Below are 22,057 nucleotides of genomic sequence, written 5' to 3'. Positions count from 1 at the left end.
GGCATTATAATTTAACCAAAATTACAGAAAAGGGTGTTGATCTGAGTAATTTTCAAAATCATGGAAAATATCCATGAATGTGGGTGTTTAAAAAATAAAAATATACTTAAACTAAAGAAGATAGAAATTGGTTGTTAACAATGAGCAGGTATAATGTTCTTTTTTCTGATAAGGCAGAAATACCACATTTTTGGCTTTGATGCCCTCTTGGAATTAGTTTCATCAACACCCCTGCAGGTGGCACAGAGAAGCAGATTGAGAAGTACATAGATAATATGGGGTCATTTTAAAATCCCATTTTGGCTGTCTTCTTCAGCATCGTTTTAAGTCCCTGGATCAGGTTCATAAAATCTTTTTGGTTTGGAAAATAGTTTTTCTGCATCCTACCACAAGAATAAATATGCTATTTTGTAACATTATTTTGTAACATATTGTCGAATGTCAAAAATTTACCACATGTTTTGCAGAGTTGAAAGATTCCTACTGGTTTAAGGTGATGCCAACTGTAGCTTAGATGATTCACAGAGTAGGTAATGATCACTGTGCATGTTTAGTTTGGTTTCTACTCCAGACTATCAGGATGTGTACAACCCAACTACTAACCCTGGTTGCTTCTGGAAGAGTTTGGAAATAATTTACTTTTTACCAAAATCAAACAAATTTATATTTCTATGAATAATAATGTTAATTATAATATCCTTATTTTTCCAATTTTTTAATAGTAGTAAATGAAAGCACCGTGTTTAGTGTCTGCCAAATTGTAATATTGGAATATGAATAATTTTTAAAAGACCATTATTTTGAAATCTGAGACATCCACCTAATTGAATCTCTGGTTCACCACTGGTTGTGAAATAAAACACATAAACTTACTACAGATGATGTAGATATCATCCTTCAAATGACCTTCTCTGTTGTCTATCAATGATTCTTTTTCTTAAAAAAAAAAGCTTTTGTTTATCACGTTGACAGAAATGTCAAGGTCTCTGATGATTATGACTCTCAGAGTAGATTTTTATCAGAATACTGTGATGCTTGAAAAGCTTTTTAAAAATTAAAAATACTAAAATGTATTTTTATTTTTAATAAAGAGTATTCTAAGTTTATAGTTATTTATTCTCTGTCTTTCAGACATTCAATATGTAAAGTTAAAGTAAGTCAGGATTTTCAGTGGACAAAAAAGTAGCAAAACAATTGTCAATATAGGATAAATAACAAAAGTATTTAATTTTTTTTTGACAGGCAGAATTGGACAGTGAGAGAGAGAGACAGAGAGAAAGGTTTCCTTCAGTTGGTTCAACCCCCAAAATGGCCGATACGGCCAGCGCGCTGCGGCGATCTGAAGCCAGGAGCCAGGCACTTCCTCCTGGTCTCCCATGGGGTGCAGGGCCCAAGCACTTGGGCCATCCTCCACTGCCTTCCCGGGCCACAGCAGAGAGCTGGCCTGGAAGAGGAGCAACCGGGACAGAATCCGGTGCCCTGACTGGGTCTAGAACCCGGGATGCTGGCGCCGCGGACAGAGGATTAGCCAAGTGAGCCGTGGTGCCAGCCAAAAGTACTTAAAATTAAAGAATCATTGTTGACCAATGTGAATTTTGTGATCTTCTGGTTGTTGAAACTGTTTGGTGTAAGTGTGGAAGGATGGAGAAGATAGATAATTAATCTTATACAATATAAGGCAGGTTTAAGAGACAAAATCAGAAAAGATAGTGTTACCAGAGTAGGCCTTTGGGAGCTCCTAAAAGATTAATCTCAGTGTCTAACTAGGTTGTGCTCTATGTAAATTTTCCCAAGTTATGATGCACATAAAACTAGTATATGCTAATAAAATTGTAATATTATAATTATATCTGTGGGAAAAGGAAGTAAAAAAAACCTTTAGTATGCTATATTAGATTCTATTTTTAATTAATACATAAAATTGTACATATTCATGATGGTAGACTTGTCACATCTTGATCTCCGTCTGTATTTCCAGTTTCATCTCTCACTACCTACCTTATTATCTTCTTGTGATAATGAACCCTTTCAGATGATTGAATCCCTTTTTTTGCTCCTTGACTTAAGGCCTTTTCACACTGTACTCTTTCTGTCTGAAATACTTCTACCTTCCCTTATTTTCTCCTCCTTCAGTGATTCCTATTCACTTTCCAAAACCCAATTCAGAAATCACTCTGAGGACATTTGATTGACAAAACTAAACCCGTTTTGTTTGCCTCCTATATTCTCAAAGATTAACCTAGAGTTCATCATATTAGATTATAATTGAAAGCATACTCTCTACCATAATCCCCATAAGTTCTATGGAAACAAAAATACATGTAGTAATAATATCTCTCTTGTTCATCATTATTTATTATTCATTCCTAACAGAGTATCTGTTTTACATAATCAATGTTTGGTATGATTGAAACTGAAACTGAATGGTGAAGAAAGAAGATTATTCATTAAACACCCCTGGGCCGCTTTTTTAATTTGTAAAATTTATATAAAGTGAGAAAATTTTTTATAATTAGTATATACATATTTAAAAGTATAATGATACTTCCTACCCTACCCTCCCTCTTGTCCATGCTCCCAGCATCCCTCCTCTTTCCTTTCTTATTTTTTCTTTTAAATTTTACAATAACATTTTACAATCACAAGCTTAACCCTCCACTTAATAAAGAATTCAACAAGTAGTAAGTACAAAACCACTGTACCTCAAGAATATATACAAGGGCCATAAATATGAATCAAATTTCAAAATGTCAGTTGTGCTCATATACATTATATTTTTTGTACTCTGTTTATTAGTTACCACAAATCAGGGAAGACATATGATATTGTCTTTTTGGGACTGATTTCACTAAGCATAATGGTTTCCAGTTGCATCCATTTTGTTACTCATTCTTTTATAACTGAGTAATATTCCATAGAATAAATATACCACATTTTCTTTATCCAGTTACCAATGATGGACATCTGGTTTGATTCCATATCTTAGCTATCATAAGTTGAGCTGCAATAAACCTGGGGATACAGATCACTCTTTAACAGGCTGATTCCATTTCATCTGGGTAAATTCCCAGGAGTGGGATGGATAGGTTGTTGCTCCCCCATTCGTGGAGGAACAAAACTAGACCCTGCGCTGTTCCTTTTGCCCGGCCCTTCCCGGGTTAGCTGCCGTTCCCTCACTCGCGGAGGAACGATGCTGTCCTGGGTTAGCTGCCGGCCCCCCGCCTCCGCGGAGGGGCGGCACACCACCAGCCGGCTCTCAGTGGTCTCTCAGTGGTCTCTCAGGGGTTCCTCAGATGTTCCTCAGGTGTTCTGGTGCATGTTGTCTCTCTCCTCCTTTATAGTCCGCTTCTACCAATCCCAACTCTGCTGCCCACACTCTGAGCACGCTGCTCTCCTCCAATCAGGAGCAGGATTAGCTCTTGCAGTTTATCAGTCGAATTGGCGAGGCAGCTGTGTAGAAACTGTTTACTCCTTTCCCAGAGCCATATTGTGGGAGAGCAGATGCATAGAATAAGTCTTAATTCCAGTAACTTAGTCTAGTCTCAGTTGCTCCCCACATAGGTCATATGGTGGATCTGTTTTCAGCTTTCTGAGGACTCTCTATGCTGTCTTCCATAGTAGTTGTAATAGTTTACATTCCTACTTTTTCACCTACATCCTCACCAATATGTATGTATGTATATATGTATATATTTATTTATTTTTGGATGATAGCCATTGTAACTGGGGTGAGGTGAGATCTCATTGCGGTTTTGATTTGCATTTCCCTGATGGCTAGTGTTCTTGAGCATTTTTTTATCTGTTGGCCGTTTGAATTTCATCCTTTGAAAAATGCCTATTGAAGTCCTTTGTCCATCTCTTAACTGAGTTGTTTGTTTTGTTGTTGAGTTTCTTGAGCTCTTTATAGATATTGGATATTAATCCTTTATCAGTTTCATAGTTTGCAAATATGTTCTCCTATTCTATCAGTTGATTCTTCACTTTGTTGAATGTTTCCTTTGCAGTGCAGAAGCTTCTTAATTTGATGCTCTCACATTTGTCTATTTTTGTTGTTATTGCCTGTGCTTCTGAGATCTTTTCCAAGAAGTCTTTGCCTATGCCAATGTCCTTCAGAGTGTCCCCAATGCTCTCTAGTAATTTCATGGTATCAGGTCATAGATTTAGATCCTTGATCCATTTTGAGTTAATTTTGTATGAGGTATATTTCATACGTTTGCATGTGAAGATCCAATTTTCCCAGAACTGTTTGTTGTAGAGACTGTCCTTTTCCAGGGATTAATTTTAATTCATTTGTAAAAGATTAGTTGGTTGTAGCTCTGTGGATTAATATCTGGAGTTTCTATTCTGTTCCATTTGTCTACATTTCAATTTTTGTACCAATACGAGGCTTTTTTAAAATTATATGTGCCATGTAGTATGTCTTGGGTTCCTTATTATAAGTCCCCAAGTATCTTTGGAGAATCAAACGCTGAAACTAGCAAAGGAAATATAAACAAAAATAAGAAGTTCAAATGCAAAGGATCAAGAACTCATGACATGGGCTGTCTTTGTGGCATAGCAGATAAAGCTGCTGCCTGCAGTGCTGGCATACCATATGGGTGCCAGTTCAAGTTTGAATGTTGTATTTCTGATCCAGTGCCCTGCTAATGGCTTATAAAAACACATGAGAGACCAGGCTGAAGCTCCTAGATCCTGGCTTTGGCCTGGCCCAGCCCTGATCATTGCAGCCATCTGAGGAGTGAAATGCGATAAAAGATCTTATTCCTTGTCTTTCCCTCTCTCCTTGTAACTCTGACTTTCAAATAAATGGATCTTAATAAAAAAAAAAAAAACTCAGAACAGCAATTTTGCCGTATGGATGGTTATACCATGTAATAGTCTATGTGGTATGATTGGAGAAAGTTGTTACTTATGGAAATAGGGAACTTCAAAATACAGTAACAGACAAAATGGAAATAAACCTCAGCTTCAGACTGGAAAAAATTGTGCTCTTACTTACAGGACAAAAACTCACCTTTGATCAATCTTGTAGGGGCAATACAATTACCGTGTGTCGCGTGATTTAAAATATATTTTATTTAATTCCATCAGGCTTACTGAGATATTTTACATATTGAAAATATTCTTTTTTGGTAAGTTTGGACAATTTTACAGTTGTGTCACCATCACCATAATCACAACATACATCAATTCCATCACCTTATCACTCTATGCCTCTTTTTAATTAATCTTTCACCCTTAGCTCCTGGAAACTAATTATATATTTTCTGTTCTTGTATTTTTGCCAGATATTGAATGTCATATAAGTGGAATTATAAATTTTATAAACTTTCGAGTCTGGCTTCCTATACTTAGCATAATACAATGTGTGATGCATTCATCTTGTTGCATGTATGACTTTTTGATGTTGTCATTGTGTTTATTTACCCACTAGCACAAATTCTGTAGTCAAGTTTCCCACTTGTGGAAATCATGGGGATTGGCAAATGCTGAGTGTAATAGACAAGGCTTGCCCTGGGTTAACAGTTGTTAATAGTAGTCAATATATTGATAATATCTTCTCTGCCATGTAAGCATTTACTAGTTTATTTTTGTATTGCTTAATGGTATTCCACTGCTAGATTTATCACAGATTGTCAATTCTTCCATGAAAGCCATTTGGTTTGCTCCCACTATTTGAAAGTTTGTGAATGAAACCTCCATAAGCACCAATGTACAGGTTGCTGTGTAAAGATGTCTTTTCCCCAGTTGGGAAAGCTGAATAAATGCTGAAAGGGCCAGTTTACATGGTGAGCAGCAAAGTGTGAAATTCCAGTTCCATAACATCCTTGCCAGGCCTTGAAGTTTTCGGGTTACTGTTTTATTTGTGTCTTTGGTTTTTGTCTTGGCTTTATTTTTCTTTTGGCTTTATAATGGATGTGTGGTGGTAGCACATGGTGGCATAATGGTGTTGAGCATGTCCTTTTCTTTTGCTGAATATCAAACTTAGTGCCTCCTCATTGCAGTGCGTGTTTAAATCTTTTGCCTGATTTTATTTGGGATGTTTGGTTTTTTATTATATTATTGAGTTTTGTGATTTCTTCAGGTATCTGAGATACAATTCCTGGATCAGATAAAAGTTTTGCAAGTATTTACTACAATAAGTGGATTTTCTTTCATTGTGTTAACAATGTTTTAGAAGAGTTAATGATTTGCATATAAATGCATGAGAGTATTTCAAAAGTTCATGGGAAAATGGAATTAAAAGATATACTTGTTTTGGTACAAAAAAACCTTGAAATCTGTGCATACTTTTTTTATAACATGCCTTTACTTTGGCCTTTTGGAAGACCCCTGGTACATATGCCAGTGTATGTATGTGTGTGTTTGTGTGTATATTTATAGAATCCAGTTTATTTTTGTAGCAAATGAGAATTTGGTATTGTAATTGACAGATTTGCTTACCTCAAGTTCAAAAAGATGTTTTTCCTACATTTCTTCTAGGAGTTTTATGTTTTCAGGTTTACATTAGGTCTAATGTTGAATGTAATTTAATTTTTCTATGGTACATGAGATGTGAGATTCTATTTTTTCATGGATATTTGATTGTTACAAAAATGTTGGTTGAAAATACTATGCTTTCTCCATTGAATTGCCTTGCACCCTTCTGAAAAAGCAATTGACCTAGTGATATAAAGTTGCTGAGGGTATAGAGCAAAGGGAAACTTTATATAGTATTGATAGGAATGTAAATTTGTATAGCCATTGTGGAAAGCAGTATAGTTTCCTCAAAAATAACAAAATAGAACTACCAAATGATCTAACAATCTATCAGCTGACTATATGTGTATATCTAAAGCAAACAAAGTCAATACCACAAAGAAATATGTGTTCTTAGATTCATGGGAACATTATTCAGAATAGCCATGATATGGAAACAATTGAAATGTCTGTTGATGCATGAAGATGTTTTGATACCAAGTGATATCTAGTTTTAAAAAATAAGCAAATCCTGCCATTTTTGACAACGTAAAGAAAGCTAGAGGATAATAGACTAAGTGAAATAAGCAAGCCACAGAAAGGTAAATATTTTATGTTCTCGCTTGTATGTGAAATCTAAAGAAGTCAAACTCAGAAACAGAGTAGAATGGCAGTTGCCAAAGGGTGGGGAGCATTTTAAAATGGTAGTTATTTAAAAGATAAATTTCTAATTATTTATAGTTACTATATAGAAATACAATTGACTTTTTTTTAAAGATTTATTTATTTGAAAGTTAGAGTTACACAGAGAGAGGAGAGGCAGAGAGGCAGAGAGGCAGAGAGGCAGAGAGGCAGAGAGAGAGAGAGAGAAAGAAAGAAAGGTCTCCCATCTGATAGTTTACTCCCCAATTGGCAGCAAATGCCAGAGCTGCACCGATCTGAAGCCAAGAGCCAGGAGCTTCTTCCAGGTCTCCCACACAGGTGCAGGGGCCCAAGGACTCGGGCCATCTTCTACTGCTTTCCCAGGCCATAGCAGAGAGCTGGACAGGAAGTGGAGCAGCCGGGTCTCGAACCGGCGCCCATATGGGATGCCGGCACCTCAGGCCAGGGTGTTAACCCACTATGTCATAGCGCTGGCCCCCACAATTGACTTTTCTATGTTGACTTTTTGTCCTGGGAACTTGCTGAACTCAATTATTAGGGTTTTTGGTAGCTTTCAGTACATTCTATTAGACTTAAAATATAAATCGGGCTGGCACTGTGGTGCAATAGGTTAAGCTGCCATCTGCAGTGCCAGCATCCTATATGGGAGTCCTTCAAATCCTGACTGCTCCACTTCTGATCCAGCTCCCTGCTAACACACCTGAGAAAGCAGCAGAAGATGGCCCAAGTGCTTCAGTCCCTGCTTGGGCCCTTGCACCCACATGGGAGACATGGATGAAGCTCCCGGCTCTTGGCTTCAACCTGACCGAACTCAGGTCATTGTGGCCATCTGAGGAGTGAAACAGGATAGATCTCTCTCTCTCTCTCTCTCTGTATCAGTCTCCCTCTGTCTCTCTGTAATAAAAAAAATTTAAAAAGTAGAAAATCATGTCATCTGCAAGTACATAGAATTGTATTTCTTTATATCCAATATGTATACACTGACATATGCATGCACATGTGTTTGAACATATGCATGCAGGCACATATGTGTACATCTATGTATGTAGTGTCTTGCTGTATCTGTTGTATTCCAAAATACAAAGTTCAGTAGGATTGGTGAGAATGACTTGCTGTTTTCTCCAAATTGTGAGGAATCTATTCAGTCTTTCATCATTCAACATTGTATGCTTTATAGTTTTTTAAAATATCCTTGACTAGCCAGAATTATTTTCTCTGTTTTTCTAAGAGCTTTTAATATAAATGGATGTCAAATTTTAACAGATATTTCTTTGCATCTCTTGAGATAATTACATTGCTTTGTGCTCTTATTCTGTTGATGTGATTAATTGTATTGTTTGATTTAAGCAAAGGAATGTTTTCTGCAGTAGCCAACCATGCTCACATTCTTTCTCTTTAGCACTTAGTAAAGTCCCTGGAGAAGAGTCTTCAAGTGCATGCCATCTCCCTTAGTTTTAACAGGTCTCAGGGGCTCTATAATCTCATGCTAGCCCACAGTCGAACTTTAGCAAACTCTTAAATATTTTAGTAGAAATCTTTCTAGCCACCTGGATACCAGCTCTATTTTCTCCCTATGTTCTACCATAGGGGAGCCAATGGTTGGGCTACATTTCATCTCAGAAGTGCCTATTTTTCCAGGATTTTAGCCCCATTGGTTATCCTGTAAGCTCAGATCTCTGATGGGTTTAAGAAAATGTATGATTTTATAGTTGGCACTGCTTTACTCTCATCACTGGTATGAGACTGACAGCCTTTCCAGTTTTCTAAATTCTAGGCAGAAGATAATCTTTGTGATTTTAAAAAAAAGAAATCTCACTTACCTTTAACTATAAAATGATCCGTTATGTCCTTTCCCCAGAGGAGTTGAAATGTTTCTTCTTTGTGAAGAGTAAAATTGAGCAATGGAGTTGGTTTAGGCTTATTCAGCACAGACAAGGCTAATTTTTAAAATTAATTCTGTATAGCATCTAGTCCCTTTTTGCATGTTCGGACCTGGATAATATTTGTATTTTCATTTATGCAAACTCTCCCTCTGGGCTTTAAAATGAAGAAGCCAAGAGACAATGATACCACTTTTGGCAGAGCAAAGTGAAAATAAAATATAATATGAAGCTACTTGAACTTGAATAAGTCCACCCTGCTGGCTGTTTTCCTTACGTACAACTCTAGTCAGTGCTATCCACAGAAGTCCATTGTCTTTTTAAGAAGCATAGTGAATGGTAAAAAAAACAGTGAAGTTTAAGTTTGTTCTTCTGAAATTGTATATGAATATGTATTATAAATACATTAATTCTTTTTTCCCAGAATCCTTACATTCAAGGTATACAAACTTCATGCATTTCATAAATACAACTTTAGGAACATAGTGATTCTTTAATTCAATCAGTATTATTAATCATCATAAATAAGATATACACTAATCTGCCAGTATATATGCATTAAAACATAACATACAATAAATATATGATTTTATCTGTTAAAATGTTTAATTACAATTTTTAAAAAATAAAAATCACATTGAAAATCTTGTTAAAACTCTACCTCCAAAGTTTTTAGTTTGGCCACTCTAGAATAGGACTTGATATTTTCATTTCTTCCATTCTTGTTTTTATTCCCTTTTTAGTTTATCCATAGACTTTTAGTGAGTGGCTGTTTTCCACCAGATTGAAGTTTACCCATTCTGTTTTTCTTAATTCTCTTCTGAATATATCAAAATGATCTCTTTTACTTGCTCTTTTCTCCCCTCAGTTCTATTGATGTGTAACTGACAAAATATTTTATGTATTTAATGTGTACAATTTTGCATTTTGATATACATATGTATTGTTATGTAAATACCAGAATCAAGCTAATTAACATATCTGTCACCTTACATAGCTATTATTTGTGTGTATGTGTGTATGTGGTAAGAATACTGATGATCTACTCTCTTAGCAAATTTGAAGTATACATTATCACTAACTGTGATTAAGATGCTGTACATTAGGTCTCTAGAATATATTCATTCTATAACAGAAACTTTGTGTGTATCCTTTGGCCAATATCCACCACCATTTAACCCATGTCAACCACTATTTTGCTATTCTTTGAGTTCAACATTTTTAGATTCAGGATGTAAATGAGATCATGCAGAATTTGTCTTTCTGTGCCTGGCTGTATTTCAGTTAGCATACTGTCCTCTAATGTCATCCATATTATCACAAATGCCAGCTTTCCTTCTTCTTTAAGGCTGAAAAATAATTCATTGTATTTATGCTATGGTTTGACTAGGATATGGCTCCTAAAGTCATGCAGACATTTAATCCCCAAAGTCATAAATTAATGGTACTGAGAGGGTGAAAACATAACCAAATCCTTGAGTTTAGGAGGTAGTCCTAGCACAAGGTGCTTTGTCATTGGGGGATTGCCACTGTAAGGTAGCTCTAGCTAGAGGGTTAGTAATATGCTTGAATCAGGCCCAGCCTCTCTCTCTGCTTCCTGTCTCACCCTGTGATCATTCCTACACACATCCCCTTCTACTGCCATCCTCTACCCTCACCAGATAACCAAATCAACTGGGGTCACTCAATCTTGAGCTGTGAGTCTCTGAATTCCTGACCCAAAATAAACCCATTTCCCTAGTAAGTAGCTATCTTACATATTTTATTGTAGTAATGAAAATGTGACTGATGCAATTTATAATGAATTAACAAAAGGGGCTAATACTGAAATCACATTTGGAGAAACTATGTACAGTAGCCAGAGAAGAAAAATCTGGTGCCAAATTTTGAACTTGAAAGAACTGATTTCACACAGGTTAATAGTGACCATTTGAATTGATTCTCCAAAGGGAAAATAAGTGGGCATATGAAATTTAGATTTTTTTAAAGATTTATTTTTTATTTACTTGAGATAGGAAGAGAGACAGAGACAGCGACAAAAAAATCTTCCATCTGCTGGTTCACTGCCCAACTGGCCACAATGGCTGGGGCTGACCCAGGTTGAAGTCAGGGGCTTGGAGCTTGCTCTGGGTCTCCCACGTGGGTATAGAGGCCTAAGCACTTGGGCTATCTTCTACTTTTTCCCAGGTTCATTAGCAAGGAGCTGGATTGGACATGGAGCCAGCCCTTCAAGCTGCAGCTTAACCTGCTGTGCCACAATGCTGACCCCAGAAATTTAGATTTTAAGCTCACAAATAACTTCACATTCTTATGCTTCCTATCATTTATTTTGTTATTTTCTTGCCAGACATGATGTAAACTGATACATATCCAAACTGAAGCATAGTTTCGGGATAATGTCATTATTTTGAGTTCATTTTGAAATAGTCAAATGATCTTTTGGACACTTGAAAGAAAATTCCACCTTTAGAATTAAAACTTTTATATATTTTACAAAATATTTATTTTATTTGAAATAATTTCAGAGAGAGGGAGAGACAGAGAGAGAGAGATGTCTTCATCCACTGGTTCATTCCCCAGTTGGCTGCAATGGCCATAGGTGAGCCAGGGCGAAGCCAGGAGCTTTATCCAGGTCTCCCAGATGAGTGGCAGGGGCCTAAACACTTAGACTTTCTTCCACTGCTTTTTCCCAGACCATTATTTGAGAGCTCAATCCAAAGCAAAGCAGCTGGAACTCCAACAGGTGCCTATTTGGGATGCCAGCATCCCAGGCAGCAGCTTTGCCCACTATGCCATAATGTCAGCCCCTTAAAAACAAAATAAATTGCATATCATGATTTCACTCTTCCATAACCAAGAAGAAAGAAATGAGTTTATAGGTTAGTTCTTACTAGATATTTCTGAATAATTCACATTATTTAACAGTTTTTTGTTGTTAGTATATTTTAGTGATGTCTCTGAATATGTTGAATCAAGGTTCTTTGATATTAAATGGCTAGAAATTTAACAATACAAATATAGTTTCATTACTTGCTGTTTCTAGTACTCAGTTATACCAATTTAATAGCCTCTCATTGGCTAGCTTTCTGTGAGATGCTGATTGCCTCAGATCATTCTAGATTTCTAGAGGCTTATCTTTTTTTTTTTTTTTTTTTGACAGGCAGAGTGGACAGTGAGAGAGAGAGACAGAGAGAAAGGTCTTCCTTTGCCTTTGGTTCACCCTCCAATGGCCACTGCGGCCAGCGCGCTGCGGCCGGCGCACCGCGCTGATCCCATGGCAGGAGCCAGGAGCCAGGTGCTTTTCCTGGTCTCCCATGGGGTGCAGGGCCCAAGCACCTGGGCCATCCTCCACTGCACTCCCTGGCCACAGCAGAGAGCTGGCCTGAAAGAGGGGCAACTGGGACAGAATCCGGCGCCCCAACCAGGACTAGAACCTGATGTGCCGGCGCCGCAAGGCGGAGGATTAGCCCAGTGAGCCGCGGTGCCGGCCGAGGCTTATCTTTAAAACAGCTAACGATTAATTTAAGCCTAATCTATAGGAAGTAAGGAGGAGGGGAAGTGGCTAAAAACACCCTGAGCTACATATGAGCAATGTCGCACTATGTTGTTCTCTAGGGATCAGGATCATTCTGGAAGCTTGGAGATTTTCATGGCTCCTCATGGACGACATGAACTAAATCACTATTATCCAGGTAAGCTTGTCAATAATACTTTGATTTGATAACTTGAACATCTATAAAATATATATATATATAAAATTTGTCTTTTTTATGCCACAATATAATAGAGGGGTGAAAAGTATAGCTACCCTTATCGCTTCTCATTTTAATATCAAGTGTAGGATTACCTGAAGGAGATTATCTTTTAAATACATACAAGTTGAAAAATTATTCCATTCAGTGATCTGAAGGGTCTTTTTCAACTTTGTTATGTAAATAAGTAATCATGATAAATTTGGCTGCAGTGTTTTATATTTTAACATAGAGATTACTCAAATAGCTAGATACCACGTCATCTTAAACTCTTCAAGCTAAATGCCTGTTTTCACACAGAAGATATTATGGACATAATTGTGTACTAAAATATAAAATATTCATCTTAAAAATGTCCTTTATGAAAGAAAACAAACTGATGTTTTCTATTTCATTTTGAAAAATACTCAATAATTATTTAATTTAAAAATTACTATGAAAGATTGAATCACCTTTTAGTCATTCCCATACTTAAAACAAATGCCTTATATATCAATTTGTACATCAAGGCCCATGAAGAAATATTGTTTAAAAGCTAATAGTCAAGGAATTGTTTGTGAATAATGGACAGATGAATATAAAATGGATTTTAATTTCACTTATGTATTATTTCAGCACATTCCCACTTGGTAATTATATTCATTAATATTATATGTTTTGATAAGATAGCTGCATAATAACTGGTGTTTTGTACACAAGGTTTAGGTGTAACTATGTATCTTAGTTCTTAATACAGCTCTAGACTTAATAATCTAGAAATCAATTATTTGAGATCCTCTTTTTTTCTCCTTACTTCCCAACCTCATCTGTTGATAATAGCAAGTTATGGAAGTTTACTTGTCTCCAATATACATAACCTTCCCCTGTTATACATTGAGCTGTTCTATATATTTCAAGTATCTTGGTATGGTACATCTACTCTGGCTTGATAACAGAGGAGCCACACACCTGAAGTACCCATTTGGGTAATGCCCCTTGCTCTGTGAGTGATGACTATTGATGAGAAGGTGTCATGGTCTCTATCTAATAATATATAGTGTTGAGATCCAAGTGAGCAGTTCCAGGTACAATGACTAAGGAACTATGATTCAGGCTGGAGGAGACAATTAATTCTGGAAAACATAGGGCTGAGTCTTTTCACAGTACAAATCATGAGGTCTTCAGAAATAGCCCTACAGTAGAATCCCTCTAGTTGAAAATTTATATCAAAGAACTGTTGTGCCAGATTGGCGCTTGAACAGATTGCAAGAGACTGGGTCCCAGATTCAGTGGTTAAAAAAAAGTATTTCTTCTTGCCCCAAATGGTAGAGTTAAAAACATACCAGGGGATTCCAATTCAATCCCATCAAGGTGGCATGTACCAATGCCATCTCACTATTCCAAGTGATCAATTTCAGTTCACAATTGATCATAATGAAAGGACTAAGAGTCAAAGGGAGCACATAAACAAGTCTAGTACCTGCTAACACTAACCGTTGGAATAAATAAAGGGGAGAGTGATCCAACATGGGAAGTGAGATACTCAGCAGACTCATAGAATGGCAGATGTCCTAAATAGCACTCTGGCCTCAGAATCAGCCCTAAAGGCATTCGGATCTGGCTGAAAAGCCCATGAGAGTATTTCAGGCATGGAAAGCCAAGACACTCTGGCAAAAGATCTCTGTGAGTGAGATCCCAGTGGAAAGAACAGGTCTTCAAAGAAGGAGGTACCTTTCTCTGAAGGGAGGAGAGAACCTCCACTTTGACTATGACCTTGTCTAAACAAGATAAGAATCGGAGAACTCAGAGGGCTTCCATAGCCTTGGAAACTCATGACCGGAGCATAGGGAGACTACTGATGCCATAGACAGGAGTGTCAATTGGTAAAGTCAACAACATGAGTCACTGTGCACTTACTCCTCATGTAGGATCTCTGTCCTTAATGTGCTGTGTATTGAGATTTAATGCTATAACGAGTACTCAAACAATATATTTCACTTTGTGTTTTCATGGGGGTGCAAACTGTTGAAATCTTTACTTAATGTATACTAAACTGATCCTCTGGAAAAAAAAAAAAGAAATTATCAACTCCCAACTTGACTCTCACTGGGATTAAACATGACAATAGGTCTGATCTGATTTCATCGTCACTTAAAAAATCATCTATTATTTTTCACTTTATGTTTCTGTGTGAGAGCAAACTGTTGAAATCCTTACTTAATGTATACTAAGCTGATCTTCTGTATATTAAGATAATTGAAAATGAATCTTGATGTGAATGGAAGGGGAGAGGGAGTGGGAAAGGGGAGGGTAGTGGGTGGGAGGGACGGTATGTGGGGGAAGCCATTGTAATCCATAAATCGTACTTTGGAAATTTATATTCATTAAATAAAAGTTAAAAAAAAGTATTTCTTGAGATGACCCATTTATCATTTCTACAAGGAAAATAACACTTCATCGTGGAGCCTTTTCAAAGTGTTCCAACTCAAGCAGAACTCAAGGCTCACTCAGTTTGGAAAGAAACCGATCTCCCAGCAAGCATAAGAAGCATTGGAACTGCTTCTGCTATCTTCTAAGTCATAAAACCAGAGACAGATACCATCCAGTTTTGATAACCATGTATTTGGCAGTTTATGAAACTCCCTGAATTCACTTGGCAATGGTTTTCTGCTTGGTGTTCTGATGACCCTCCAAGATGATGAACTGCCACCAATTAATGCTTGTAAGCCAGAGGACAGGTTTCAATAAACACTGGAGAAGACTTATTGAGCCCTGTCACTACCTTGCCTAGGGGGCTGCCACTACTATCTTAGGATCTGGCTCCCAGATCTAAGGAAATCTGAAGGCAAAAACAAGCACAGGGGTTATGATGCCCTGTGGGTCAATATTTAATCCTGGGAGTCAAAGTGGCTTATAAATTATTCTCCCTTTGTGCTAACCAATAGCTGAAAACCATGGAGAATCATTCTGTCCAGGTCCAGTAAACCAAGCTGTTAGCTACACATATTAGAATGCTGTGACCACCTCAGTAATATATCCCCCTGTGTTTGTTTCTCCTTCCTTTTTGCAATGTTTCCTTATTTTTAAATCTTGTACTCCAGTATTACTTCTCAAATGTAGTATTAGGTTTTTCTGGGGTCTCAGATTTCCTGGGAAGCCTCTGATAAAACACTGGCTATTGTCCTGTTATATGGGGCCCATTTGCTATCTCAGAGGAATTTCATCTCTTATTTTTGCGTTAGCCTTCTTAGGAAAGTCACTATCCTAGAATCTAAAGTGATTTTGTATATGTGATCTGATTTATAATTTCAGTGCTAGAATACACCCATTTAGTTTGTGATCCTTTCAATTATTCTTTGCAGAGTTTCAGGTAATTTTGGGGAGGGAAAATGTAATGAGGTCTTTTAACCAGAGGGATGTAAAGGTTTCTCACTATCCAAAAAGCCATCAGCGTGCTGTTCAAGAGACAGATCCCTGGAGCATTAATTTCACCTCATAGAATAATGTTTTGCCTTATGTGTAACAGTTTCCTCAAGCATTTGCTGATCCTGAATACAGGATACATTTTCTTACTCTGGGAATAATCAGTCTCTTCATCCTCTGGAAATGAATCCTCTTTTTCCTCCAGACTCTCAGTCTGTCTTAGCTAATCACCACTTTAAAAGAGTGATTCTGCATAGGTGTTGCGGAATGGGTTTGGGACTGGCCAACAGGCAGCCCGGTGTTCTGTTGTCTTCAGCCGCTAAATTCCTTATCATTCTCGTGTGGCGTTTTTTTTTGGTACCAAATCAAGAACAACAGTCAACAGAATTTTGTCCATAGTGATTTTTCTTCATTTAGCCCTGATTTTGCGTGCCAATTTTGACATGTACAGGTGACATTTCCCACTACTTTTCTTATGGATATTAAAATGTTATGGAGCATAATGGTTATTTATCGAGTCCTATTCTGTTAATCTTTAAATGTTATTAGTAGATATCTTTTACTAATAAACATATTAGTAAAATGATTATTGGGTTAATATTGCTACTTTTATTATGCTAATATTGCTAATATCATTAGCAGTAATAGTAACAGTAGAAGATCAACTCCACATTTACATTGCATAAATAATCAAGTATAATAGAAAACAGAAATGTCAAGTTTCCATTTACATTCCCTAAGTTCCAACATTTTTTTGAGAAGTATAGCCTTGGACAAGCTGGTCATCTGTGTGTGTTAGTACTCGGCTTCTTCCCCCAAGCTTTCATCTATGTGCTACATTAATATTCTGTATTAGAAGAAAAAAATGTCAGTCTTCTTAGATGCGTTGAAATTTACTGGGAGTGATATATGAAAGCTCACTATACAATGAGATATAGGTGTTATTTATTTCTTCCTTGAAAAAAATGTATATGCCAATTTTTAAAAGATGTGTCTCTTTATTTATTTGAAAGGCAGAGTCATGGGGGCAGGGTGGGGGAATAGAGAAAAAAAGAATGACTAGTCCCACTGCTGATTCATTTCTCAAATAGCTGCAGTGGCCGAGGCTGGGCCAGGCTGAACCCAGGAGCCTGAAACTTCACCCAGGTCTCCCATATGGGTGCAGGGGTCTATGCACTTGGGCCATTGTCCACTGCCTTCCCAGGTGTATTAGCAGAGAGCTGGTTAGGAAGTGGAACAGCCAGGACTCAAACTAGTGCTTATGGGATGCAGGAGTCCCAGGCGGCAGCCCAACCTTCTGTGCCACAATGCCGACTCCCTGCTTAATATATATATATATATTTATATATATTTATGTATACATATGTGTATATATTTTATGTATACATATATATGTATATATGTATACATCAAATTTTATAAGTCAATTATTTTGAGCTGAAGCTCTAAGTCATTAAGTCTGTGAATATATTAAAGAGTTAGTGAATAAATTAATAACCTAATTGAATTTGGTAAATTGAGTATCTAAAGTTATTTCAGGGATTAAGCAAAATGTGAATACATGTAGGCCATAGCCACAGTTCTCTATGAATTTTGCACATGAAAGGAAAATGAACTAAAGATTAACAAGTGAGCAGGATTTTAGCATGGAGAATAATTCTGACTTTGCGACTCTTTCATGAGCGGGAGACCGTGGCGACGTAACACAGCAGGTCCTGAGCGGCATTTCATTCAGGTCCTCTGCCCTCTCTCTTGAGCACCTGCCATGGGAACACGCTGCTTCCAAAGGATACTTTCAATGTTCGGCCTTGGGATCTCATCAAGCAATGTGCTCTTCCTGCTTCATTTGCCTCAGTCGTAAAGCCAGTCCCTCCTGTTTCTAGCCTGGGGTTATGGAATACTCCATTTCAAGGTACAGATTTTTGTTTCAATCGCCTGTTGGGGCAAAGCAGATCATCTCAGCGTTCAGTGCTTTACAATCGCAACCATCTTGTTTGTTTTCACTGTTCTGAAGTTCAGCAATGAAGACTGGCCTCAGTTGTCCAATTCTGCTGGTCTTTCCTACTCTCATTCAATTTTATGTAGATACTGGCTCCTTCCCCTTGCCTCTGATGGTCTAAACTCACATTTCTAATAGTATAGACTGTCAGCTGAGTCATATGTGATTTGAGTCACATCAAGTTAAGGTGCACTGCACCACATGACTGAAAAAGAACTCCAAGAGAGGGAATCCTCAAAAATTCTCAAGGTCTTCTGAGATACAGACTTAGAAGTCCAGTGTTAGGATCCGTGTTGTAGTGCAGCAGGTTAAGCCCTGCTTGCTATACTTGCATTCCATTTTGGTGTGCCAGTTTGAGTCCCAGCTGCTATGCTTCTTATCCAGCTTCCTGCTAATGTGCCTTCCTGCAGATGATGACCCAGGTAACTGGGCCCTTGCCCACCATGTGGGAGACCTGGATGGAGTTCTAGGCTGCTGACTTTGAACTGGACATTTGGGGAGTGAACCATCAGATGGAAGATTGCTGTTTGTCTCTCTCTCTCTCTCTTCATCTTTCCCTTTCAAATGAATAAATAAATCTTTTTTTTTTTTTTTAAAGAATCTCTCTGTCAGTTCTGTTGGTCAAAGAAAGTTACAAAGAATTTTTGGCTAAATAAAAAAAATTATATAGTAGCACGATTTCAGTTGTAATTTCAACTGAATGGCATTTTGTAAACTCTCTCTCAAATATAAATATATTCTTTATGTTACCACTACTCTCAACAGAAAAGTTATTTCTAAGAAGTCATTACTCAAAGGTAAGAATGCAATGTATATGTAATATATAAACAATAATCTGAATCTGAAACCCTTAATTTTAAATTCAATTGACCCAAATTGTTTTATTAGAAAAACTACCTGTGAATCTAGTTAGAGTAAAATTATGCTAAGCTTTCTACTTTATAGTCTAAGTAATTCATGAAAGATTATACTCCAAATAATAGAAATATATTTTCAATAATGATGTTTTGAATAATTATAAGTTTATGATACAAAATTAGAAAGTATAGTACAAAAATAAAATAACAGAAAATAAACCTGGTAGAATGTAAGTTCAGAAACAAGCTAATACACATACATAATCATATATTTAAGGCACATATAAAATAGATAGTTGGATTTAGCTACTCCAAAATTTAAGATCTCTGTAAATAACAGTTAAAAATAAAAGGTTTATAATCAAGGACCACCTGTTTCTGTCTTTATAATTGAGACATTGAGTTAATACAAATAGATTTTCAATCAATAAGGAAAAATATGAGCATATGAAAGGTATAAAAGTAAAGGCATGTAAGTTGTGTAAACTGGCAATTTACACAAGAAGAAATTATACATATATATGCATACATGCTTATAGATATGTAACAGATATGGTATACACAAATAGAAGCGGAACAGAAGGGAATTTAAGGAAACTATTTACAAAGTATTAGGAATCTGAATTACAATGGTAATAGTAAAATGAGAAGATTTGAGATTTTATGTTATAGAGCATTTGTGGATATATTTGTTCTGAAAACTGAATGAAAAAAATAAGACAATGCTCAGATTTCTATCTTGAGTAATTGAATCCATCATGACCATATTTAATGATGTAATTAAATCTAGCAGGTAATTAATATCTGAAATCATTTTTGATCATGGTGAATTGAGCTATTTTCTCCTTTTCCATCTCGATTTTCTCCACCTGAGTCACCATTTGAATAGATGTTGGAACATTTACATTAATCTTTACTTTTCACCTTGTCTTTCATTTTTTCCCTTGCTTTACATTATCATTTTAGGTAAAACTCATTACTGTTTTATAATTTCAATCTCTCCTCTCTACTTTTCTACTCTGTCCATTCTGTAAACTGCCTTAAGCATCACTTTTAATTTTTTTCATGCAAAATAATACAGTGTTTAAAAGTAATTTTCTTTTTTCTTCTATGTGCATAATGCTAACTGAACTAACTGCATGGTAACTGTATTAACTATGTACCTCCTGTTTGTTGAGTGACTCTTCACTCATTCGTAGTGTTGGTTTTACTTAAATGTTTAATGGCCTTTCAGCAGGGAAGTTTTATGTAGTGATGGTACAAAAAGGAACTTTTAATGGATTAAAGCTCCAAAAGAGGTCAGGACACAGAGATGAAATGATATCCAATAATTTTAAAAGATTGTCTTCAACGCACAGAACAAAAGGAACACAGTAATTATAGAAGTTAATAAGTCAGAGAGATTTTGTTTTAATGTATGTATGTTCTTCAGGGCTGGCCTTGTGGTGTAGCAAGTAAAGCCACTGCCTATGATGCCAGCATCCCATGTGGGCACTGGTTCATGTCCCAGCTACTCCACTTCCAATCTGGTTCCCTGCTAATGTGCCTGGGAAAGCATCAGGAGCTGGACCATGTGCTTGGGCCCCTGAACCAATGTGGGAGACCTGTATATTGTTCCTGGCTCCTGGCTTTGGCCTGGCCCCACCCCAGCCATTGCAGCCATTTAGGAAGTGAATCAGTGGATGGAAGATCCCTCTGTCTCTCCATCTCTGTATCTCTGACTTTCAAATAAGCAAATAAATCTGTAAAAGAAAAAGAAAGAAAGTAAAGAAAATGTTCTATAACCAACACTAACCTAGTAATTGTATTGAATGGGTAATATTCTATTTTATTTAATTTGCCTTTTAGACTTTATGATCATTGTAGACAAGCTGATAAATGCCTAGATATAAAATAAGAGAAAAAAAGGTAAAAGAAAAACACCCATAATTTCACACTCCAAAAGGAGTATATTACATTGGTATGATAGATTGTGTTTCCACAGTTATCTGTGGCAGTAACTCCCATTTTATATGCTCCTTTGCAGAGTGAACCTGCCATGCTTACAGGCAGAGGTACAGTCTAGTTCTCTTCCTTTTGAATCTAGACTCTCTAATAACATGTGATAGAAGATATAATATGTAACTTGTAGTATTGGAGAAATCTGTAGCTCCAAACTATCCTGCTTGTCATGCTGCCTTCTGGGAAAAGGTAACAGGTAAGATATGCGCACTCAGACAACCATACTGTATAGAAGCTCAAATAAGCCACATAAGGAAAAATACCACATGGAGGACCCCATTGTGTCAGATACAAAGAAAATGGTTGTTGAAACTTCTAAATTCTTGGGTAATTTGACATACAGCAATGTCTAACTACAATAATTAGAATATATTTGACAGCTACTGCTTATTTCCTCAGCACATGCAGTTTTAATGACTATTCTATGAAGTTTATTTTTCTTGATTTATCAACTTGTAGCCGTACAGAACCTTTACAAATATTAAAATGAGAAATACACATATATTCTTATTATTTATTTTAAGAAATAAAATATTATTAAAACATGAGAAATTCCTGTATACACCTGTGTAATTACATTTCCATCCCTCAGCCCTCCCCTTACAGGATAACCACTTTTCTCTAATGTTGTTTATTCACTTGAGGGGGAATGGGTCTTGATTTTTGAAAAGATTGATTTGAAAGCCAGAGAGAAAGAGAGAGAGAGAGAATCTTCCATCTGCTAGCTCACTCCCTCCTTGACCACAAATGGCCACAACAACCAGGGCTGGGCCAGGCCAAAGCCAGGATCCAGGAACTCCATCCTGGTCTCTCACAAGAATGAGGTGGACTGAAGTACTCGGACTATCTTTTGCTGCATTCCCAGGTGCATTAACAGGGAGCTGGATAGGAAGCAGAGCAGCCAGGACTCAAATCAGTACTCTGATCTGGAATGCCGATGATATAAATCGTGGATTAACCCGCTACATCCCAGTGCGGACCCCTATTTATTATTCTTAATAATGTTTATCTGATTGTTACATATGTATTTTTCCTAAACACAGT

This window comes from Oryctolagus cuniculus, chromosome X (assembly GCF_964237555.1).
Source record: "Oryctolagus cuniculus chromosome X, mOryCun1.1, whole genome shotgun sequence".
NCBI lineage: Eukaryota > Metazoa > Chordata > Mammalia > Lagomorpha > Leporidae > Oryctolagus > Oryctolagus cuniculus.
The sequence above is the reverse complement of the archived record's forward strand: the minus strand, read 5'-3'. Positions refer to the sequence as shown.